This window comes from Rhinolophus hipposideros (genome assembly GCF_964194185.1).
Source record: "Rhinolophus hipposideros genome assembly, chromosome: 3".
Taxonomy (NCBI): Eukaryota; Metazoa; Chordata; class Mammalia; order Chiroptera; family Rhinolophidae; genus Rhinolophus; species Rhinolophus hipposideros.
In genome coordinates, this window is record NC_138049.1 from 96,871,490 (window position 1) to 96,897,205 (window position 25,716).

At 45.9% G+C, this 25,716-nt stretch overlaps 1 protein-coding gene across 3 annotated transcripts in view; it reads left to right on the plus strand.

Moving 5' to 3' along the window:
* Positions 1–25,716, plus strand: part of TRERF1 (transcriptional regulating factor 1) — a 190,898-nt gene that overhangs the window by 44,151 nt on the left and 121,031 nt on the right. For all 3 annotated transcript variants that reach the window (XM_081033312.1, XM_081033314.1, XM_081033313.1), the window contains exon 3: positions 18,509–18,580. The gene's annotated coding sequence lies outside the window, so the exon portion shown is untranslated. The remainder of the gene's footprint in view (positions 1–18,508; positions 18,581–25,716) is intronic.

Here is a 25,716-nt window from a genome sequence, read left to right on the forward strand (position 1 = left end):
TACTTCAGATTAGCATTGGGCCTGGCAGTGTCTGCAGCAATGTGCATTCCTTTTCTAAAGCCTTCAATCTGGAAGAATTCTCTAGTCCCAGTGTTTTAAATATAAAGCTACATACATCAGGATTGCACTGGCCATACGCCCCAGGGCTGCAGCCCCTCAGAAGATGTGGGTTCTTTTCTGCCTAAGTGTTGGCACCTGAGATCACCTTCCCTTCAGCAGTGCATCTTCTTTTTATGCAACGAGGTACTGGAGGAAACCTAGGTCCTGCAGATAGAAAGTGGGAAAGATAAGAAGACCTCACTATCTAGGGAGCTCTGGGGCTGGAATCTGGTTGCAGTGGGGCCTATACTTTCTGTTTGATTGTTGTAGGTTTAATAAGCTCTCATCTGTCATGGAAACCATAACACAAACTGATTACTAAAATTTGACTTGGTTTAGTGAGAAACCTGTACGAGGGACCCACTTCCTCTTGATTTTTGTTTTATTTTTAAAAATTCTGTACAATCTGTTTCATTTCTGTTCCTCTGGACTTTTCTTGTAGAAAAGTCACAAACAACGTACGGTGAAAACCAAAACCATTTAGAAAAATAACACAAGACCCAGGGGAATACACAGCCCTTTTCCTCCACGTCCCCTTCCTTCCCACCTTCTGGTTTCATCTTTCTGTATGGCAGGTAGATGTTGACATGGAGAAACGCACGCCCATAGAGGGGATGGCAATTGACTGACGTCCACACTGGAGTAAGACTAGAATCAGGTGTATACTGCTTAGGTTCCGGGACAGTGCTCCTGCATCTCCCCAGAGGACTGGTATTAGGTTTGGAATATGTTCTATGTCAGTGTGTATTCTTAGCCTTTCCTCCTTGCGGTTTCATTGGCTTACTTAACATGAGTTCTCACTAAAAAATTGTTATAATAATGTATTTTATGTGGTCTGGACAATCTTGGATGGATTCCTTCCCCATCCATCCATTTATCCGAAATATTTCTTGGCCTGCACTGCACAGGGCAATATCCCAGGCAGATCCGGAAGGTTTGAGGGATGAGAGAGACAAAATCCCACTTTGGAAGAATCTTTTCTTTGGAGTTGGGGAACAGAACCATAACCCAACTGTAATACAAAGCAGAACAAAGTAAGTACTTTAATAAGCACGCAAGCAAAATGGAGTATTGGAAGGGGAGTTCATTTTTGTTACGAGATGCACTGGAGCTGAGTTTTGAAGGATGAATAGAATTTTGGTGCTGGGCAGTCTATGAAAAGGCACTTGGGGAAGTAAGGACCAAGGGTATGCCATGGCCACACTCCTGATTCCTTAATACCACACTGCACACACAGGAGATCCCATCCTGGTTTTAAGTGGTACTTGCCCAGTAATGGTTTTGCAAAATGCTTGGACCTGCTTCACTTGAGAGTTAGGGTTGGAAATAGAAGGTTGGCATTAGGAGATGAGTACTTGTTGAGTGTTTTAATTACATTTATCAAAAAGACACACATCATCTCATCAAGAACACACAGCCAGCAAGTGCTGGAGCTGGATTTGAACTCAGAACTCTCCGAATCCAGGACCCCTGATCTGCTCCTTACCACTGTCTTGTCACCTTCCCCTGGGAAGTCACTGATGCTAAGCAGTGATTCTCAAATGGTAGGACTCAGGTTGCAAAGTAGAATTGGCTTCTGATTGGTGGGAATGCTTGTGAAAATCATTTGCTGTCTTAACTCACATAATTTAAACTGTCTGTGATTAGTGGAAGGAATATTCCCATTGTGGTCATGCTTTCTGGAAGCCCCTCTGCAGTGTGCTGTTTGACCGGTTTCTCAGATAATAAACTATAGGTATACTGGAGGTGCCAAAAAATGTATACATATGACTTGTATTCATATTTTGTTACCAATATATATTGAGTATTACAATTTTAATATAGTTTTTTTCCTTTCTTAAAATGTGTCTCCATGTTTTGGCACCCTCTGTATTATTTTCTGAGGAGCAGGTATTTTCTGATCTATGACCTGAACTGGCAGTCACATCCTGTGCTTGAATGGGTTGTTAATGAATTCCTAGTGGAGACAAGCTTTCGAGCTGGCAGAATTGGCCCAATGTCCTTCTGTTTGGTGTGGTGAATTTTTGTTGGACCAACTAATGCCCTTCTATGAGATCAGAAAGGGGAAACAATGAGAGCGAGAGGGGTGAGGAACAGTGTGGCTGAGTAAGAAATGGCACTTCCTGGGGACACGGGCAGTTGATTGGACGCTGGGAATTTGAGACCCATTTTCCCAAGTGGTGTCTTGAAACATGAGGGGTGTGTCAGGTAGGTGATCGTCATTCAGGGAGTAGGGTGGGTATTTGAATCTTAATACATATTTGGCAATAATGAAATAATACTGTAATTCTGGAGTATATCTCAGTCATGCCTCTTTCTTGTCATTGTTGGACCCCTCTCAGGAAGGGTTTGTGTAGTCTGTGTTGTGTGAGGAAGGTGTCTGAGCCAGTCGATTTTGTCACATAAGTGAGGTGCCATCCCCATGGCAGGTCCCAATCCTGTTACACAGCTAATTTATTGTCCCCACTCTTCCCTTTGGTTCCCTCTGCCTCTTTCCTCTCCTTCCTTCCCCCCTTTCGCCATTACAGTACAATTTTAGTTTGCAGGATTTTTCCAGGGCTGCAGATCAGTTAATCTTAGAACCCGCTTCTCCAACAACATCTTGCCTTTTATCTTTATTCTCTATATAGGGTCTGGGATTCAGCTCCTAAAAAAAAGTTTAGAAACCAGATGCCTAGAGTGTTTCTTCAGTGTTCATTGTCTGCAGGGTGGCCTGAGGGTTTTTGTGAGGGAGGGCCATACCCCCTGCTGCAGGTGCATGGGGGGGGGCGTTCTGACAGATGTGCCTGATCTGTTGCTCTTACTCTGCTTCTGGAATTTGGGTCCTTCTAGCTCTTGGGGTACTCATAATTCTCCTTTCATCCCAGCCTGCTGAGGAAAACAACTTGTGAGTTAATGAATAAGTCCCAAGTTATAAATAAATAAATATATATATATATATACTCTGATATAATACTCATTTCACAGAGTAGGAAGCTCAGAGAGGTTGAGTGACTTGCTGGAGGTCACACAGTTTATAAATGAAAGGGTCTCTGACTTGAATCCAGATCTGATTCTAGAATTCATGATTTTTTACCACCATGCGCATCAACCATGCTTTTTATCTATAGTAAAAAATATCATTCTCCATCATTGCCCCCTCTTGAGAGGTGGGCTGGGTAAATTAGCACTGTGTAAAGTCATGTAATATGTGTCTCTCACTTTTATTCACTTTGAAAGTACTGCGTTTGGATGGTCAGGCATTTTGGGCTTTGATGATTGGCCGACGTAGGAGGGTTGGGGGCTCAGGCTCCGAGTTCTTGGGTACAGTGAAAGTCAGGGTGAGAGGAGAGGTCTGGGAGGCTCCCAGACCCTGACCCAGATAGTAAAGTCACACATCGGGGAGCTTCAGAGCACGGAGGCCATTGGTTGCCCTCCTCTTTCTCTAAATTTTTCTCTCACTTTTTCTTGTCTTCTTCTGGATTTCTGATGGAACCCTTGGAGTGTGGCTCAGCGCATGAGGAACCTGGAACAACCTGCTTGGAAGGTTTTAGGTGTGAAGGGGGCGGGGCCCAAGGAGGACTGGAATTGCATGTGTGTGGAGTGGAGTGGAATTGAGATGTGGATTGCTCGTCCATTGATTGCAGAGATTGGGGTCCTAGTTTGGTTAAACGGTGCACTCAATCCATGGGTCTCAGCAAGCACAAAGTAGTTTAATGTCTCCAGTATGGAACTGTGTGTTATGCTCTGTTCAGGCAATACGTCTCTTTGAGTTGTGACTATTAATTTGATTTCCCTTTTCTAGGGTTCTCCATACATACCTCTGTTTGAGGGAGTGGCTACAGGCCTACTATAAGGGCTTAGACACACTCATGAAACTCTGGAGGGAAAACTTGAAAAGAAATCCGTGGACTAGGTTGCTGGAAGAAAAATACAGCTAGCCTGTGAGCCCCCAAAGCCTCAGATACATCCAGAAAACTAAGGAGAGTTTTTCATTAGCTGGTAACTCTTTCTCTCACCAGATCCCATTTAAAAAGTCAAGTGTGGGGAGAAGGGATCAGGGACTGCCAGGTTCATTGAGCCCCAGTGGACAGAATCTCTCTTGTTGCCTGGACGGGGCCAGCGAGTGACAAACCAGAGCCCTCCTTAGCCTTACTGGTGGCTCAATGCTCTCTCTTTCCTGTTGCCAAATATTTACTGAGAACCGAGTACTCCAAAGCAGGAGCTTAAGAACTTTAGCTCCAGTTCTGGACACCTCATTTAACCCTGATCACCAACTCTTGGGTTGCTAGTCATTCATTTTCTGGGTGTCGGGAGGTGGAGTGACATGTCCAGGCTTTGCCCAGTGGGCTGCCCTCAGCATATAGGGTTTTAGGAACCATAGAACTGTACACTGAGATGGGCTTTCCATATCACTTTTGTCTGCCCACCCCTGACTTTGTAGAGGGGTGGCTGAGACCCAGAGAGGGGAAATTGGCTGCTTCAAGGTCACACAGCTCCAGGCAGAGAGCCAGCTCACAGAACTCACTCTTTGGAAAGGGGTCTTCCAAGGCACCGCCCGACTGCCCTGGGATGCCAGCGCTATCTGCCCTGCCCCGTTTCCCTTGGAGCAAGTGCTGGCGTGTTGGATGAGAACTTCATGACTTCATTTCAGATAATGCAGTTGGATACAGTTTGCCTGGTGGTTGCCTAAATTTAAATGAAGTGGGCTGGGGTGGGTGGTAGTGAAGAAGATTGGCTTGGTGCTTTCATTAAAGCACAATGTGTTGGGGGAAGGTTTGATCTTTATTTTTACTTCACTGAATGAGGAATGAGCACAGAGCTGAGGTTCCCCCCCCCACCACCACTTTCCCTTTTCTTTCTTTTTAAAATTATTATCTTTGTATTCTGTAATCAGGACTGGTGGTGCATTCCACTTTCAGCCTGATTGTACATTAAAGTAGGTTGAACTGGAATTTTTTGCCTTTCATGATGGTCAAGTACAATTTTGGGGCAAGCTACTTAAACGTCTATAGATCAATTCTGGTTAGACTTCGGTTTCGTTTCCAATTCTGGACACTTGTGGGCTGCGTGATCCTGGATATCCTTTCTGAATTTCATCTTCCTCCTTTGTAAAATGTTGGTAGCAATACCTGCATTTTAGAGTTGCAGTACATCCGAATTCCCATGTGTGAAGCCCCTGTCATGTTGCTTGGGTTGTGGAGGTACTCCTGAGTTATTATCAGTTGCCCATCCTCCTCTGTGCCTACCAGGCCTTGCACCCCACCAAGTTGGGAATGGATCAGGGGACGAGGTTGAGAGGATAGGGCAGGAGATTGGTATGGAGGCATGTGCTGGTATATGTTTGGTGCAGAGGAGTTGGAGTTTTGGGGAACCTGGCTTGACCCCTTGGGGGATATGAAGCAAGTGTCAGAGTCCTGAGTCCCTGGACCTTGGCCCAGAAGAATGTCTTTCTGGTGGGGGCTGGGAGGTCTGTCTCTGATTCTTTGCAGTTAGCCTTCTCAGCCTATGAATATCCCGATTTTAAAATACGGTCAGATTATTGTTTCTCTGGTTATAAAAGCAACGGGTTAGAGAAAAGTTGGAGCATACAGGCAAGCAGAAGAACATAAATATCCACAATCCTACCCTCTGGGAAGAAACCAGCGTGAGGATTTTGAAGTCTCTGTCTCCAGTTTTTCTTTTCCGGTGCATATATACATAGGATGTGTTTGCCTGCCTGTTAATTTTTATAAAACTGGAATCTTAGTGCACGTATTATTAGGCAATGTGCTTTTAAAACAATATCCTGCGAGCATTTCTTAGTGGTAAGCTGTTCTTTAAAACATGACTTTGGGTGGTGGCATAGCATTCTGTTATGCGGATATTCCATAATTTATTTAACCAGCCCCCCTATTGTTCGTCATTTAAATTGCTTTTCATTTCTTTTGCTCCTTCACCTCATGCTGCAGTGAATTGGGGAATGCAGATTTCAATAACAATTCTCTGGTGAAGCATGCTGAACCAAATGGTTTCAGTAGTTTCAAGCTTTTTCAGCCTTTACATGCTCCCTAGATCTTTGGGCTCTGTTAGTGAATTCAGCGCCTAGGTGAGCACTGTTCTCCACATTCTACTCACCCTCCAACCCCTTCTCTTCTTGGAAGCCCTAGTGATCAGGGTCAGTGGGTACAATGAGAGCTCATTGCTTCCCCAGAAGATCCTGGTTCAAGCCCTAACAGTGTCGCTCACTAGCTTTTTGACACTCTTATTTCCTTATCTGCAAAATGAGGGCAATAATACCTTTCTGATGAGATGGTAAGGGTGAAATAACAATCATGGCCTCCAATGTGCTTTGTTACCTGAAGTCCCATAAAGATGTTAGTTGTTAGCATTGACCACTTGGCCCATGGCTCTTGACCTTGAGGTAAGTCCAATAATTATAGGACTTAGTTGAGTGGGGTGCTGCAGCTGGTTCACACCAGCTCATGAGAGTGGATTGGGCATATCACTTCCCAACTCCACGTCCACTGTTCCTCACATTGATTACTAGAAATTGGTCATAGTGAGAGTATTTACACCATGGAAAGTGACAAACACTAAAATCAAGACTTTTTTTTTTGAGAGGAGGTCGTTAAGCATTTACCAATACTTCACAGTCTCGAGTGCACTTATTTGACATTTGATTGTTTTGAATTTGAGTTTATAGTCTTTCACATACAGGCAGACCACCCCAGTAAAGCAGTATCACAATAAAGTGAGTCATAATCTTTTTGCTGGTGGAGGATTTTGCCTTCAATTTGTAAAAAGCACATCTGTGAAGCGCAATAAAGCGAAGTGCAATAAAACGAGGTATGTCTGTATTAATGTCTCATTTTCCCCAGCTGGACCTACAAGCTCTTGAGGGCAGGAATTAAATATTTTAAGACTTCAATTGCTTGGATGATGGCTACGACAGGGACCCATAAAGCAGCATTTACACAAATGAGCTCATGACTTTATATGGAAACATGTTTCACTAAGACTTAAGTTAAGCTCTGAGCAATCCATAGTAGCCATGCAGGCCCATGGCCCCTTCCTCTCTTCACGATCCTTTATAGATGGGTCTTACATACACAGAATTTTAGTTATTTAGCCTAAAAACTGCCCGGGGAATAATAAAGACATTTTATTTCCCTGTGTTTCCATCGGTGACTGTAATAATAACGGCTAACAAGTAATAGCCAACATTTATTGATTGTTTGCTGTGTGCCAGGTACAACCTAAATGCTTTTACAGTCATTTTCTTGTTTAATCCTCTTTCTAGTTACATAAAGAATATATTAATATTATCCTTGTTTTATCAATGAAGACAACATGAAACTTAGAGACAGTGAGTAACTTGGTGATGACTGAGAAAGATCTAGGATTGGCTGCTCATTCATTCATTCATTCATTCATTCGTTCGTTCCTTCATCTGTCTGCTGGCAAAAATAACTCCAGAAAATCCACCAAAAGAACAGTTTATTCGGGAAAAGAAAAAAAAACAGGGTCACCCCAGAAATGTGCAAATGGACACTTCTGACCGGCACTCCCACCAGCCTCCCACATGAAGAAGAAAAAGCCCCAATTCCTAAATGGCCTAAATTCTGTTTATTAGCATCCCTCCCCTGGAAGTTACCACAAAGTTTAACAGGAAGTCAGGACTAGAGAGTTAACAAGGGGCCCAGCTCTGCCCATAGTCCTCCCAGCTCTATGGTTAGTCATCTTCAGATGCCCGTTCACTTTTATCACGTCCATCCAACATCTGACTCCTGCCATGTGCCTGAGTGCTGTGGGCCGTCAGGATGAACAAAACCGGCCCCTTCCCTCATGGAGCAGTCCTTCTGGTGAGCAAGACAGATAATAAACAAACATGCAAACATATACTCCAATGCCAGGTGTTGCTGAGGGCTACAAAGAAAATCAATCAGGGGAAGGACATAGAGGCTGATGGGGCAGGGCTGGGGTTTGGCTGTGTGGATTTCATCCCTTGATGTCTGTCTCACTGCCCTTGAAAGGCAGCCCACCCTGTAGCTAGCCTAGCACCCAGTAGCTAGCCTAGCGCCCTGCGCACAGTAGCCCCTCATCATAATTTTATTGCTTAGGTGATTGGGAACAAAGCCTTATCCATGGGGATAATACAGGAAGGCACCCTGAGAGCTCCCAGTAAGCTCAAATCAGGGACAGATACACCCAGGACCCCGCAGTGTACTGACACACATCCCGAGGGCTCCCAAATGTGCTGGGCAGGTGGAGCGGGCAGGAGGGCTGAGCAGTGAATGTGGCAGGAAGAGAATGAGCTCTGTAGTGGTCCGGGTGGGAGAAGAGCTGCACAAGTATTCTCATGATACACATGGACATAGGAAGGCACGGAGGGCAGGATGATTCCTCCAAGGCCACCCCGTTGTTCACTGAGGGTGGAGCCCAGTTTTCTATTCCCAGTCCTGTGTCTTGTGCAACACCACCATCTCCCAGATTTTATTTTTTTTATTCCTGGGTGGGGAATAATGGCAGATGGGTTTAGGGAACTGCTGAAGGGCAGCCCCCTGATTCCAGGCATCCAGGGGCCAGAGTGGGTTATGAGGACAGGCTACTTTACCCCCAAAAATGTACTTCTAGAAGATGGGGACTTCTAATGTGTAACAGACAAAAAGTATTTTAGGGTCACCGTTCCCACCCATATGCATTGTGGACCAGTCTGTCCAGTGTGGTGGAGCCAACATTTATTGAGCATCGGCTCCGTGTTCATCTGATAAGATATTGAAAACCCTGCCTTGGGAAGTAAGAGTACTGGGATCCAGTACCCGCTCTGCTCTTAATAAATTAGCTTTGTGATACAGGTCTTGGTCTCTGCGTCTTCCTCTGTAAATGGAGGGGGCTGGCCAAATGGCTTTTGATGTCCCTTTTTGCTCTGACCTTTATTCCAAGCCAGAGATTAGACAGCATTTAAGTCTTTCAGTTTCTTTCTCAAATGGGGTTTGCTCCGTGGAGTGCAGGGTTCGGGGAAGGATTTAAGGGTTGGAATGTGTCGCCTTCAGGGAATTTCTTGGTCTGTGGGTGCTGAGTATTTTCCGGCTTGGTTCCCAGTTCTAAGCCACCTGGTATTCGCTAGTGGTTAGGTGGCCATTGCCCACACAGGACGTTCCCCACAAAGTAAGGCTCGCCCACAAGTGTTTTCCTAGCATACCGCTGTTGACAGAAGGGGATGAAATTTTGGGTGTACTTTCCTAATGGTTGGACGGTTGTGATTTTGTGTCTCAACACGGTCTCATCCTCATCCTGGTCCCCCCATGGCCTCCCACTGAAACCTTACAGTGATACCAGAGCAAATGTATGCTTCAAAACTAAAAAGTCATGAGGTGAGGAAGCAACAGGAAGTGGGGAAGTGAGCAGAACAAAGCTTGCGATGTGTACTCAGAACGCTGTTGACCTTTTTTTTTTTTTTTTTTTAGTTTTAAAAATCATATAGTTATCTTAAATTGTTGAGGTAGAAGTTCTTGTTTGTTTTTAAAGGTTCAGCTTCTTAAGCCTATGGAGAGAGCGTGTGGTGGGTGTAAAACAAATTTAGGGAAGATGCAAACCGCCCTCCCCCTCTGCTAGGCAGAAGGTATGCAAATTCATGTCAGTCAGTGTTCTCCGGGTCTGTTTGATCCTTTCACTCCACTTTTCTTTACTGAGGGCTGGGGAAAGTTATTTAAATGGCTCCTGTTTTAGACTTTCCTTTATAGGACTTCATTTAGCTCTTCTTGAATTGAAGATGGTGGGGAAAGTGGAATTCTGCCCCCACATTTCTTCTTTTTCTGCCTGTACCTTAGTTTCTCATTTCCTAACGAGTGACTTAAAAAGGAGAGAGGGCAAATTCGGTCATTAGTTTCTGGTATTGTGAGGGCCCACGTCAGCTGACTTTAACAAGACCCCATCAAGCATTGCGAGAACTGTCGCTCCCTAAGATGCCCCTCAGGGGGGAGGGGTAAGGGCACACTTCACACGTTCAGGGACACACTTCACATGTGGGGGGGGATCACTGGCTGGCTAGATGGAGGGAGGGATGTTAGTTTAGACAGATAGCTTTTCGTCTGAAGAGCAAATATGGGCATACGTTTGAAACTACTGATAGAAGCTCTTTGGATCTTGGAGCCCAGTTAGCTCAGGTTGAATTAGCTACCTTGGGGCTTTGAGTGGGGTTTGAGCCAACAAATAACAGTGCTAGTGATGAGAGCTGCCTGTTTGTAGAAGCTTCACCTGCAGTTCCCCCGTTTACCCTCCTACCAAGGTTATGAAGTTGGGAGGAATTACAGGTGCTCAATCAATAATGGCTGGATAATATTAATTATGAAATAATGAAAGCAGGAATGGTAAGCCAGCACTTACTGGGCACCAAAGGCCTAATGCTGGGTTGCAGGTATGATCTCATTTAATGCAGAGGGCACTCCCTTGTACAGATAGTTGGGCAGTGGAGGCCTGGAACAATAAACTTAATGACGCGAAACGATGGAGCAGGTGTCCTATCCCTTATTTCATTTGTGTCACAACTTGTGTCTCCTACATCGCCTTCTATGTTCACTGGCCTCAGTTTCTGAGATGGCTGGGTTTGGGGTGTGGCCTGTGGCCTGGCAGTTGAATGTCTCTCTGGGGGAAGCTCACTGGTCCAGGAGACGTCCTGAGCTTGACTCCGTTAACTTCGCTGACGGATAGGCAGCCTTGTCACTGATACACAAGCACACCTGGCTACCTACCACAGCCACAGCCTTGCAGATTTATCTGTCAACTGGAAATACATCAGGGCACAGGCTATTTTAAAGAAAAGTTAAGGTGTTTTTTTCTTTCTTTTTTAAGCCACTTCTCTTCCCAATTCTATTTTATGTCTCTGGCATTTTGGCTTTGCCACGATCAGATTATACGTAAGGGCTGCTCTGAGTGTTTGAGTTTAAGTCTTGGTGGAAGGGTTGTGTGACAGAGGCTCTTTTCACTTGCGAGACTTGGGGCACATAACTTGGGCACCTTCCTACCTGCTTGTGGCTTCATTGCTGTTTTGTGTTTTTTTTTTTATTTTTTTATTTTCTTGGAGTAGAAGTATGGGGGACACAGCAAGCTAGACGGTCAGCTAATTTAGCAAACTTGTACACAGTGAATGGAACAAATAAGGCATGGGACTGAAACAGCTTTATATAAACCCAAGCAGGATTGCTTCCAGTGGAAATTTGGCATTTATAGGCTAATTTTGGGAGTACCCAACAACTTGCTAGTGGAGTCCCCACCTTCTGAAGAGCCCACACCTTAGGTGTCTCTTACTCTGCCAATGCCACCAAGCTGTCTAGAAGCGTGCTAGGCAGTGGTGGTGCTAGCTGGCATTTTTCAAGTGGGTAGAACTTGGGGAAGAAAGGTAGAGATTTAAGGCAAATCTCATGGCCATCTGGTTTTCAGTTTTTTATGAATCAAACAGGCAGAGAAATTCGTTTACGTGATTGGAAGCTGTATCACTCGACTGGTCAGTGGCCACAGTGCAGCCCTAATGTGAGGCCACTCAGCCCCAAGTCCAAGGCCATATACTTGGGCCCAGCTCCCCTCTCTCCCATTCTTTTGCCCTTGGGAGTTGGGCACCATCTGACTGCTTGACAGATGAGTATATACGGATGCAAAATCATTCTAAACCTTTGGTCCAGTTTCATTTTACTATTTCCCATCCTGTTCCAATATTACCTTAATCAAGTTACCTTTTTTTTTTTTTTTAACTCCACAAAGAATTCAAAGCTGAATCTTTTAACAACATATATCTGCGTTCACCCCAGGTTCTGTTTGTTATCTCTCCCAGTTGCTTTTAGTGCCCTGAAAGCTAGATGGCTCCCTGGATGGAAGCTTGCAGGTTCACTTTAGCATTTGGTCTGTGTTGATTATAAAATTCTTATGGGCCATGAACATATAAACTTGGCTTTTATTTATTTATTTATTTTAATTAAAAGGTGGCTCTCTATCTTTGCTTAATTATTGAAGTTCTATAAGGAGTTCAGTGTTCAGCACTGGGGAGGGATCACCTCCCCCGCTTGCCCAGGGACAGGGAGCGTGAATTTGAACAGTTTAAAATTGACAGTATTTGTGGCTTAGAAACCCACCTTGTCATTAACCACCAGTGAATGCCAGCCTGAAACATGTTCTTGTGCCAGAGTAGACCGCAAGGTTGTGGGAAAACAAAGGAAATGGAGGGTAAGTTAGAAGTAAAAGGTAAAGCCTGGTGGGTGGGGGCTGCAGAATAGAGGAGAAGGGAAGGCAGAGTGTGGCTGGGTACACTTGGCCTTTAGGCAGGCTTGGACTTTGCTAATGAGAGAATGTTAATTAAATATTGTGAACTAAACATTGGTGTTCTAATTTCTTCATTTCCTTAGATTTATATTTTGAAACTTCCAAGGAAAAGCACCATAAAAGAAACAGATCACATTTGTTAGAGGGGAATGGATTTATCTCCATCAGCCCAGCTTTGTCAAGTTAGACTTAATTCATCCAGGACAGTGGTTCTCAACTGGGGGTGATTTTGCCCTCAGGGAACACGAGACAATGTTTGGAGACATATTTAGTTGTCACATCTGTTGGGGACTATGTTAGAGGCCTAGGATGCTGCTAAATATCCCACAATGCATAGGACAGCCCCCACAAGAAAGAATTACTAGCCCAAGGTGTCAGTAGTGCTGAGGTGGAGAAACTTTGATCAAAGGGCTTGGTTTCTGTCCGTTCATCCTTAAACGAAGTAGAGTCTTGACCCTGGGCTACGGGAAGTACATACTTCTACTGGAGTGGAACCACCAGGTCCGGAAAGCTTACTGCTCCAAAGATCTAAAAGGGTCCCCCAAATTGGCACCTTGGTCCAGCGGTAATAATTTTGCAGGTAGAATCATTTTTCATCCTTTCTTCTAACCATTCTTCATCTTGTTGCTCCATGGATCTTGCTTCCAACATGAATTCTCTCATTTAGTGTGTTTTGCCCCCACCCTTTTCAAAATGCTATAATTGTTCTTGCTTTTCTACCTAACCCAACCATCTTAAGGTTGTATTGGACGGGCCATTAGTCCTGCGTGGGGAATCTGCTTTTCTCTACCCCCAGACAGGTTAACGGATCTCCAAATTGCTGTTCTGCATAGGATGCGTCCCACGTGCCATCCCCCCACATAGAGAATTAAAAATAAGAACTATTTAATAAACTGTAGACTTACCACCAGTCAACTATAAAACACATGCCTCTTTCAGGCTACTTTTTGACAAGTTTCAGGTAAGAGTGATAGCATGTTAAATTATTAGGCAGTTTTATGACTGTGCAGGGAAGATTTATCCTTTGATGAATAAATATTGCCGTAGCCCAATTTAGAACTTGACAAATGCTGATTTACAGCTTAAAATATACATAAGGGTGATTTTATGATGAAGTGGCAGTGGTAGTGGGGTAGGTTTAAAAGTGATGGCTGTGTGACCTTTGAGTGATATGCCATTAAAACACTGCCAGGGGCAGAGCTGCAGGAGGAGTCTCGGTGCCACTTGGGGTGCCTGCCACTCCCCATAGGTATCAGAGTCCAGTTCCCTTTGTCATGTATGCGCAGCTCCAGCTCATAGTGCACGATTAAAAGCGCGAGTGCCCCCGGGACCCTAGCAGTCGATCCTGCATTGCACCTTCTAAGGGATCCCACTTGCCTGCATGTGGAACTTCAGGGTGGCAGTGGTCCCGTGTCCACGACAGTACACTTTTCAGATAAGGACGGTAGTGTTGAGGATGAATGCTTTCAAAACCTAATTGAGGAGGGAGACTGGTGAGTTTCTCGTGTGTTCTGGATGGGCTGACCAGCCTATGTTTGAATCAAAAACACCTGGGGCATTGGCACTGACAAATATGGATACTTACAGGAAGAGAAGATTTATAATTGAAACAGACCTGTAATATCTGTTTCATACACACGTGAATAATGACGGTAGAGTTAGATCAATTACAGTCTTTTTCTGTTGATTGATTGATTGATTGATTGATTGAATAGTTAGTGCGTGCACGCCGTATAAAAGGTGGACGTTAGGAAGAGTCTAACATAGTGTATAGCAGTTCTTCCTTCCCTTCCTGCCCCCAGTCTCCCAGTTCCCTTTCCTAAAGGTAACCAGTGACTAGCTTTTTGGTTATCTTTTTCAAAGGTAATCTATGCATTTAAATGCACATATGAACACAGTCTTTTCAACAATTACTGGCAAACCGTGCATGTCATTCTGTGCCTTACGTGTATTACCTAACAGTATACATGGAAAATGACTCCATATCATGGCATGGAGAATGCCCTCCCTGTTTTTCACAACTGCAGAGCATTCCATTCCATGGATGAACCATGATTTATTAAAGCAATCCCCTGCAGTGGATATTGAGGCGGTTTTCAGTTTTTTTGTCATTACAAACCATACTGCAGCGAGTGTCCTTGTATATGCACCATTTTGCATGTGTGGGAGTATGTCTGCACGATTGATTCTTAGAAGTGGAATTGCTGGTAAAAGCATATATCCGTCTGTGATTTTGGTAGACATTGCAAGTACCCTTTCAAGAAGGTTGTAGCGATGTACACCAACACCCTTAATGAATGAGGTATCCTCGCCAACACAGTGAGTTATCAAACTTTTTGATCTTTGCCAACCTGATAGATAAAAATTGGTATCTCAGTTAGTTGTCATTTGCATTTCTTTTATGAGTGCGGTTGAGCATTTTTTTCCCACAAGTCTAAAATCCATTTCTATTTCCTTTTCTTGCAATTTATATACTTTGCCCATGTTTCAATCAGGATGTTGGTCTTTCACAATCATTTTAATTTGGTATCCAGTGACCCATTTCTGTGTTTGGCATTGCTCACTCCCAGGGCCTGAGGCAGACTATATTTTCAAAGGAGGCTTTGGAGAGTGGGATGGATCGACTGCCCTGGTGAGGAAAATGGGTGCATTTTCTTGGGTGTGGCCATTGCGGCCTTTGAGGCTGTGGAGTCCCCAAGCCCTAGTGGTTTCTCGTCTCACCCCTGCAGAGCTGGCAGCAGCCTGACTCAGGCAGAGAGCAAGTGCCTACTGGTGTGTGGAACACATGAGGATTGATGGCTTTGGGGGATGGACATAAGATGGCGGAAGCTGGGGTTGGGCGATGGAGTGGGGCGTGGGCATCCAGAGTACTGAGCATGCGCATTTCAGCAGAGTCACGGGAAAGAGGCATGGCAGCTACACTGAAAAATGTCAAATACTTGGTGCCGGAGAAGTCAGGGACAATAGAATGTGCTTATTTTTCAGTAGTATGGCAGTTACATTTTCAGCACCATGCTCTATGTTTTGTTTTACAACCTTGAGACACCTTTTCATTGAAGTTTAAACAGAAAGCAGTGGTTCTCAACCAAGAGTGATTTTTGCCCCCCCCCCTCCCGCCCCCATCCCACTACCACCGCTGCCCCGGGGCGTTTGGCGATGTCTGGGGACATTTTTTTGATTGTTACATTTGGGGTGGAGGAGAAGTGCCACTGGCGTCTGGTGGGTAGGGGCCAGGGACGCTGCTAAACATCCCACGGTGCACAGAACAGCCCCCACAACAAAGCGTTTTTCGGCCTGAAATGCCAATAGTGTCAATACAAGAACAGCTCTCACGTAAAGCAGTGGGGTCCAGTTGTTAATCTGGGAAAAAAATACAATCGATCCACTCTTCCCTTCAGCTTTCAGACATTTTGGACCCTTTGCAGTGTCCCAGTTAGACCCACCAATGTGTTACATTTAGATGCACTTCACCTGAAAAGGTGTGGAGGTTGAGGAAAAACACATTGAGGATTTTGTTTGAAAATGTAACTAGCACACCGTTTAAAAATGTCTTTCCTATGTTTTCTGAGTTTCAGACACCCTGTGTGCTTCCCATGGCAGCTAAGACCTGTCACTTCCACTTGTTCCTGCTCTCTCCTTTCACTCTTAAGAATATGCCAGATACAGAAAGGGAAGAATTTTTTTTAACCTGAGACTCCTGAAAGGAAAGAGTCATCAATGCCAGCAGGGTGGCATTTTCAGGGTCTCCAGGCTCTCAGCACGGTGGGAAGCGGGCACTGGGCCCTGCTGGGCTGTCTGAGTCTCCAGCACCCCAGTTTCCCAAGCCTTCAAGATGCCTGTGGCCGGATGATGGCCTTTCAACCCAGAGGTTCAGGGGGGCCAGCAGAAATACCCTAGGATTTCCCTCTTTGATTTCAGAGAGGGGGTGGCTAGGAGCACGTGTTGGGGACCCCGGCTGCCCAGCTGAAATCTTCCTCCCGTCTGTGTAACTTTGGGCAGGCCTCATTTGCCTCATCTGTAAACAAGCAGTCGAATTAGCATCAGTTGTGAAGATCAGCTGAGTTTGTGGAAAGGACTTAGCACAGTGCTTGTGTTAGTTGTTATTATTATTTACTATTACTATTATTGGTTTCAGCCTTTGGAAGTTCCAACCTTCTTGCCCCTCCTTTGCAATTCTGTGGAAACCCATCGTGAAAATGAGCCAGTATCTCAGATGCCATGGGAGCCCATAGTGGCTTCCCTGAGTCCACATGTACACCAGCGCCCCTCCCCTGCCTGGGGAGGGTGGGCTCTGCTTCTCCCCGGAGGCTCCAGGAGCTTTTGCTGAGCCGACCCCGTCTCTGCTCACCACCCCCATCCTCCTCCAGTCTTTTCAGGGAGGCATGGACCTGTCTCTCTGAGATGAGTCTCCTCCCCATTCCACTCTTCTGATTTCAATTCCCACAGCCATTTTCCCACTCCCCACCACATCTTTTGGTGTGACTGCCTTGGAAAAGCCCAAGTTGGAAGCTGCGGGGATGGCTGTCTCTGGGCTGTGGGCCCGCATTCCATGCAGAATTTGGCTTTGGTCAGGCCTGGGCTAGTAGGCTCCCTAGGTGCATTTCAGCCTGGCCTCAGCCACATTCCTCAGAAAGGGTTATTTATAAAATGGGGACAGCCTCTGGCCAGAACATATGAACAGGATACCAAAACATTGTTCAGTGAAGCCAACTTTTAATTTCATTCAGCTTGGAGGTTTGTATTTAGATCATTTTCATGGATTATTTAATGGCCGGGGATCACAGGGTCTCATGTATGGGTGGGAGATTCAATCTCGAGTGCTTCGATCAGCACCTTGTTTTAAGAAATCACTGAATATACGGAAGACTTCTGCGATGCAGGGGGCAGCGGAAGCAAAGGGGCAGATAAGCCCTGTCCCCCAGGAGCTTCCAGTCCAATGGGGGTGTCACAGTCCCTGACGTCAGGCGCTCCCAATCTGTGGGGGGAGATACAGCCCCAACCCTCATGGAGCCCCCAGTCTGATGGAGGAGGCGGCGTCAGAAGAGGCATAGGACGAATTCCCAGTCTGCTGGGTGAGATAGTTCGTATTCTTGGGGAGCTCCCATTCGGATGGGGAGAGACAAACCCTGCTTGTGCAGCCTCATGAGGGAGACCTGAGTCTTGCTTACTGACCCAGTTTGATGATGTGTGACACAGAACCCTTAAGGAAATGATGGAATGGACCAGTTCTTAATCTCATAACTGTCCTTTCTCGCTCCATGCTAACAGTGGGGGAGATAGACGAGCTGTGGCGGCCCAGGGAAGAAGCAGATGCAGCAGTGCCTCCTGATTTGGCTGTAGCAGCCGCTTTCACCGGCCTCTGCAGGCCGAGCCCCACCCTGAAACATGTGTGCAGGCTGCGCTATCTTTAGTGGTCACCCTTCGTAATCTTTAGAGGACGTTGCTGACGTGGCTGCTTCCTGGGCTGGACCTTTCTCCCTAGAGAGCTGTGTCTTTTGTGGGGTGAAAATTTGCTGTCAGTCAGGGGAGGCAGTGGGGAGCTGTGGGGGGCTTCTGACCCTTGGCTGTTGTTCCTTGCCTTTCTCCAAGTCGGAGGGTGAGACCCTTTGGGCAATCCATCGTAGGGTCAGAAAATGAGAATGTTATAGAAGGGACATTAGACATCCAGTCCTATCTTCCCATTTCACAGAGGAAAGTGTGGAGGCCCAGAGAAGGGAACTGTTTTTTGCACTGCTGCTTAAGAGGCTGGGCTAGATCTGGTTTCTGAATCTAGTCCCCTAGCACAGGCAGCCTGGTAATAACAGCCGTCAGGGTGGGTTTGGTGAAGCCTATGTCAGGTCAGTTATTCCATTGCTCAGAGCCACACTAGACTCCTGGTTGTTCCTCGAACGAACCAGGACATTCCCACCTCAGGGCCTTTGCACTTGCTGCTCCTTTTGCCGGGAATACCTTCCCCCAGATAACTGTATGGCTCACTGCTTCCCCTCCTTCAGAGAGCCCTAACCTGGCCATCCTAAATAAAATGCCCTCCTTCCTTGGCACTCTTGTCCTGCTGTGTTTTTCTCCAGAGAATTTTTCACCATCTTACATGGTATCTATTCATTTATTAACTCTTTTCCTTGTTTCCTCCTTTCAGAACGTAAATCTAAAACACGATCTGTTTTGTTCACTGCTGTGTCCCCAGCAACCAGAACGTGCCCGGCACATAGTAAGTGCTCAGAATCTATTTGTTCAATGAAGAAAAGGAGGAAAGGAGGGAGGGAGGCATGGAAGAATAAAGGAGGGAAAGAGGGAAGGAGGAAGGGAGGGAGGATAAAAAAATTGAGATCGAAGGAATCCAGGCACTTGGTGTTAAGGATGGTTTGATTTGGTTTGTCTGTGCTTTAGAAAAAAAGATGAAACTTGATGGGGTGGTCGAGTCCCATTACTTTCCAGAGGTCGTCTGGACCTGTCTCTTTGGTGTGATGAGATGGTAGCACTTCCGGTCTGCCCCAGAGTTCCACGCACCCTGCATGATCTTTGTACCTATCACTGGAAAAAACTGGGTTAAACTTCACTCTTCCCAGAAAAACTGTTTACTAAATGCCTTGGATATGGAAAGGCCCTGAAACCTACATTGGAGCTCTCTGACCCTTCACCAAATGATGGAATATTGCACTGGTGGAAGGAAGCCATATCTTCTTCCTTAGGGTTTTAAATAAAAGTTTCAGTTTTTTTGTACAATTTGACTCTCTTTCCCCAGTGACAAAGACAAGTACTAGAAGATTCGAGTTGAGGATCCAGGAGAAAATCGGGGGCATACACCCAGTATATGAGTTTTGGCTGGACTCATGAAATTGGGAGGTTGGAAGGGGAAGCTGTAAGCTCCCAGGTTCTGGTCCTGCCCCCTTTTTTGTGGGTGGCCCTGGCCGGTTACTTCCCCTCTCACAGCATAGCTTCCTCATCTACAAAATGAGAATTGGACTAAATTTAGGGGTGGGGGGGTCAAGGCTCCTGGGGATCGATATGGATGGGTTATTCCTAAGGTCCCATCTAGACATCAACATAGACAGCTGCGTCTTAAGTTTACTCCTCTCTTTGGATCAAATACCATATTTTTGGCGAAACCCTGGCTTCCTTCATATGCTGGAAATAAAGGTGACAGTTATTTAGAAGAGTAGATGTTTAAAAAGTTTTCTCAGTGCCAGTTACTTTAGTAAGTGTGGTTTTTTCCCTCTTTCTTTCTTTCTTCTTGATCTTAACCTATAAGTGATTACAAGATCAAACAAGTTTCAGTTTGAGTCCCCCCTACTTTACAGTCTAAGCCTGTACAGAGTTGACTTATCACATTTACTTTCAACTAGTCTGGCTGTTACGTGGAGGCCTTAGCAGCCAACTGTTAGCCCTCAGGATAGGAAGACATGGTCTTGGGCTGTTTGTAAGCTGGGTTTTCAGCATTACAGTAGGTAGACCTGCCACTTCTCCCCAATTTACCTGCAGTCCCCCTTCTCAGCATCCTACCCGACTGGGTGAGCTGTCATGCAGCAGTCTCTTAAGGAATCATGTCAAGTTTCAGTCCTTTCCCAAACCCCTGCCTCTTGCCCAGGACCATCTACATAATTTGCTGGGCCCAGTGAAAAATGCAAAGGTGAGGCCTCTTGTTTAAAACTTAAGACTTCCAAGACGGTGACAGCAGTGCATTAAGACAAGCACGGGGCCCTGTGAGTCTGCACAGGTCACAGGCCCGGGGAAGCCAGCTCTGCTCTTGCATCTTCCGTTACCAGGACCATGGAGATTTATACAACACGTTTTAAGAGTCATGACAAATTCCCTCAGAAGGAATTTGAGTTGTTTCTGTCACAGCTGGTGTGATACAGGGTTACTGACCTGAGCCGCTGTACTGTGTGTTTGGAAAATCACACCAGCCCAGTGTGGAGGGTTTGGTCCACGAGTGCTGGGGGGAGGAACAGAGAAGGGTAGTGTACAAATGGTTGCACTGCCCAAGCAGCCCCAAAGGTACTGGCCCTTTAAAAAGTCTTTTGATGGGTAAACACAATGTGGTACATATGTACAAGAGAATATTATTTAGCCATGAGAAGGGAATGAAGTACGGACACATGCTACAACAGGATGAACTTTGAAAACATACCAAGTGAAAGGAGCCTCACACAAAGACCATCTATTGTATGGTTCCATTTGTATGAAATATCCAGAATGGGCAAGTCCAGTCCCTAGAGAGAGAAAAGGGTTGCCAGGGAAAGAGGAGAATGGGGTGTGACTACTAATGGGGTTTCTTTGGGGGTTATGAAAATATTCTGAAATTAGGTAGTACCGATGGTTGTACAACCTTATGAATATGCTAAAAACCGCTGGATTGTGCAGTTTAAATGGTACATTTTATGGGTCATGAATTATATCTGAATTTAAAAACGTAGTAAAAAAAAAGTCTTTTGAAACTCTCTACCCCTCTGCCCTTGGTGGGTGTTGTTGGTTCAGTGCGGGAGCCCCCTTCTCTCCTTCCTGCCTCCCCCTCAGTCACAGATAATCTGTTGAGCACCCTTTATGCAAAGCTTGTTTTCCAGGAAAGATCTTCTGGAAGCATTCATGCTAAGCGGATATGTGGCTGCTAAGACTTAGCCTCTCCCAAGGCATTTGCATATTAGCTTATAAAGGGAGAAAGCTTTTAGGTGAGAGGGATGAACGTTTAATTTTAGAATTCCAAGTAAGAGCAAGCATGTGTGGAAGGTTTTTTTATTTTTTGTGGGGTAAGGGTGTTCTCAGTGGCTCTGGAGCTAGGGGTGGCTAGGTCCCCTTTCCACACACGGATCCAGCTGATCCCAAGGCAGGGCCCGCTTGGTGGTGAGTGGCAGGGTAAGAAACATTCCATTCAGGACAAGCAACTTTGCCCTGACCTGGCCAGGCTACCTTTAACGTTTTCCAAAGGGGGACGTTTTGGCTTTGGAGGCTGCTGGGAGGAAATACCCTACTGGTCAGATTTCATTTCTCTCGTTAATGAGGTTGATGGGTTTTGTTTTTTTTTTTTAATTTTTATTGGGGAATATTGGGGAACAGTGTGTTTTTTCAGGACCCATCAGCTCCAAGTCAAGTCGTTGTTGTTTTTTCAATCTAGTTGTGGAGGGCGCAGCTCACGGGTCCATGTGGGAATCGAACCGGCGACCTGGGTGTACTAAGCACTGCACTCTAACTAACTGAGCCAACCGGCCACCCAGTGAGGTTGGTTTTTGTATCAGGTGGTCCCAATTTGAGACAAACACCTTACCCAGCTCTTTTCTGCTCTCAGGCCTATCAGTTTGGTCCTACTTGTCCTTGCCCTATGCTCCTCTTCACATCTGTGGCCTTCCTCCTCCTTCCCCATTGTCGCAGCCCCACCCTTCAACTCCTAGTGTAGTTCAAGTGTTTTCTCCTGAGAATCCCCTTAGTCAGTAGTAAGCCCTCATCCTTCATGTTTGTGTGGTTCTCAGATCCCGAGACCTTTATCTTAATCATCTTTGGATCTCCAGTGCCTGGCACAATTCCTGTACACAGTAAACACTTAATGCTTCTGAATTGCCCTGAACCAAGGCTGTGTTTGGCCCTGTGAGGGAGTAGGAGTGACGAAATCAGCAAGAGACATGCGGGGTAAACTATAAGCCTCAGTCATTAATTGATAAGAGACAAGGAAATGGCATGTGTGATATGATGGACGGGAATCTGAACTCCTGCTGGATATGGATGGGGGCATCTCAGAGCTTCATGTCATGTGAGATGATGAGCTCAGGACATCCCAGGAGCTGCCCCATGGAGTAGTTGCTTCCGTGGAGTATCCTTTTTTGAAAGATGTCTTAGATTTCAGGCTTCCATCCTTAGCCAGAAGGATCCGCGTCAGCAAATATTTACTGAGTGCCTGCTGTGTACCAAGTACTGATCTAGAAGATTCTGTCACTTTGGAGGAGCTCCGTTGTGTGATGGGTTTGGAGGAGCCCAGGGCCTTTGCATATGCCCTGCCTGGGTTTTGCTTTTCCCTCAGCTTCTTGAGTTTTTATCTCGATTCCTAGTGATAGTAAATTCGCACGTGATTGCTCTTGGGTAAAAAAAAAAAGGCATTGGTGCTTATATCTTAAATACTGCCATTCACATTGCCTCTGAAGAGAGGAAGGGAGGAAGAGGAAGACACTTCAGCCCTGTGCCTCCTGCTGCCTTGGGTGAATCGGCCTGTCTCTGTCAGTCAGGGTCCCAGCATGAGACAGCTGGCACATGCTAAGGGTTTAACTGGAGAGACCTAATGAAGGGGAGTGTTTACAGAAGTGTGGGCAGGTTAGGGAAACCCAAGGTTAGTGAGGCACCCCAGGGCTGGCAACAGTAGGAAGCTGTTACCTTCCCTAGGCCAGGAGGTGGGAGCTCCAGAGTTGAGGAGCAGGCGCCACCCCCACAACCCCCCACCCCACCCCACTACAGTTGTGGTGCTGAAGGGACACAATGCCAAACTGTGGAGAGGTGAGAGGAAGAAGGAAATAAATTTGTATTTATTACAAGGAAGTTGGTGGTCCAGGATGGGTAGAAAATAGTGTGTGTGTGTGTGTGTGTGTGTGTGTGTGAGAGAGAGAGAGAGAGAGAGAGAGAGAGAGAGAGAGAGAGAGAGAGAGAGTTTAGTGAAGAATACCCTGGCTGCCTGGGCATTCTTATGTTCAGCTGGCTCTTACTTACACTTCTTAGGTTACTCAGGATGTGACCAGTCAGCCAACCAGCGTTCCCTTCTTCCTAGCACCATGGCTGTTATAAAGAGGAAAGTGCTCTGTCTGCATCAGCAGGATGGGTACTGGGTAGTTTCGACTGTAGCAAGAATCACACATACAGTAACATTCATTGATGGCAGGCCCTGAGCGTCGTAAGCATTTTACATGCATTCTGTCATCGAATCTTTCCAATAACCCCAGCATGTAGGTGCCATTGTTACCCTCATCACCATGCTGCTGGTAAAGCATGCGGGACTGAGTTGGTAAGTTGCCCAGTTGCATAGCTAACAAGAGGCAGAGCGAAGTCTGTCTGCCTCCTGAATGCATACTCATAATCTCTCACTGCCTCACGGTCTCATTCCTCCGTAGTGGGGCCCTCCCCACCCTGTGGTCAGTGCCACGTGTGTGCTGGTTCCACTGCCTGGGATGGTCTTCCCACTTCCTCTCCACTTGAACCCAATTGAACCCTTTTTTCAAGACCCAACTCAGATCTCACTTCCTCTATGAGATCTTCTCCAACCCCCACCCACCCAAACACAAACCTTTCCAGAGGCAGGGTGTTCCCCAGCTAGTGTGCATGCAGAGATCTCCTCAATCTCCCAAGGAGACTCCAACTGATAAGAGCTGAGAGATTTGAGGATTGGTTTTCTACTTGGTTAGTAAAAGGCCACTGAAAGCCAATGGAGGATTTTTTAGGAGGAAGAAGAAGCTAGAGCTGAGTCCAGTAGGAGCCTAGAGTCTAGTTGAATGTGTGGAGGAGAGAAGGTGGCACATAGCCCTACCTAAAACAGCACAACACTTTTACAGAGCAGCGTTTCTCCATGGACAGATGAAGGTAGCATCAACCAAGCAGTCAGGCCTAATGGACGTGAAGGAAGAGCCAAAACTGGTAAAAGCTTCCTTCTTACAGGACAGGGCATGGGTGCCAGTCTAATACCCTCCACATGGGTTTCCCAAAAGGCCCCACAGGTTACAGAGGCATCTGGGTGGAGCACGGTCAGTCTGTGTTTTGGAGTTTCCAATTTCTTCAGAAGTGTCTCTTGAGAGTCTCCAGAAGTTTTGATAATTGTCAAACGTCCTTCCCGTTTGGGGCTGACATCAAGGAGAGGGTTAAGCACCATGCCCCTGGCCCCGTCAAAAGTGACCCAAGACCACTTAGGAAGACTTAATGTTGCCCTGGGAGGACCTCAGCCTGCCTCAGTGTGGTATTGCTTAATTTCATTTCTTTTTTCTCTATTCCTATTTTTCCCACCCACTCCTGTTGGCTTAGACCCAACTAGATACTGGAAGGGTAGAGCAAATTGTGGGGAAGCAGTTGGAAGGATGAGTAGCAGATGAGAGGTGGAGAACCCTTTGCTTAGGCCTCTCTTTGCTGGCCCTTGTACATTTTGCTGTTAAGCGTCTTTGGATTTGTCTCTCTGCTGGGCCTTGGACATGCTCCAGGCATTAGGGAAGAGTGGAGACTGCGGAGAATTCCACAGTGTACACTCCATGTAAAGAGTTTCTGGGCTCCTGATCTACAAGTTGTAGGTTTAAATGTTACTTGGAGTAGGTATGGCTGCTTGCCTTGGTGAAGACTTGGGAAGAAACCACATAGGGGTGGGTGACACAGCCTGGGTAGAGACTTAGAAATGGGATCAGAGGAGACACTTAGAGGAGACACAATTGGTCCATGTGGCTGAAACTCGGGGAGCAGGAGGAGATGAAGGTAAGGAAGTCAGACAGGTCTCAGAAGGGGCTTGACAGCTGTGCTAGGGCACCTCTTCTACATCTGTTCTTGGGGGCTGGCAGGACCTGAGGCAGGCTTGGGGTCAGTTGCAGCAGTAGACTCTGCCTTAGGCAGGGGACAGAAGCCAGGGCAAGACGGGGGAGAAATCTTCCATTTTACGAAAAGGAGATTTTTCTACATGCCAGACTGGGACCGGCTCTGGAGCCTTTGCTTCTCGGTACTTTATAAGTTCCAGAGATCAGATAATGCTTTGGTTCGGGTTTTAAATGATCATTATTCCTTTATTACATAAATAAAACATAATAAAAATAAAGAGGAAAGGGAAGTGAAATGAATGTCACCCATCATTCTACCACCCAGATATCATTTATATTTAGAACTTGGGTACGGAGCCTTCCCGAACGATTTTCTGTATTTACAAAGTGGAAGCGAACCATACATATATTTTGTAACTTGCTCTCTGTGTGTGTGTGTGTGTGTATGTGTGTGTGTGTGTGTGTGTGATTTTTGTCCCATTTAAAAAATACACACTTGTCCAAAATTCAAACGGAAGGTGTAAAGAGAACTCCCCTTGCCCTCCTCCCCCCTGATTCTACTCCTCAGAGGTATCTCTCCTTAAAAGTTTCTGCTATATCTTTGATGAGGAAGAAATTTAGAAGAGATAATGTATATGGAGAAACAAACTGTAAATCCTGGTTGTTGTAACTGGTACAAATATTAGCTGTCAGATGTCAATCAGAAGGAAAGGTTTAGCGGGACTGGGAAGTAGTTTGTCTTCCGTGAAGGGATTTTCAGAAATAGAAATTGTGAAGTTAGGGAAAGGAGGAGATGGAGACTTTCTGAGGCCTGGGTTTTGTCTGGATGTGTCACACAGGTGTTGGTGAGGAGCAGGGTGAGTAGAGG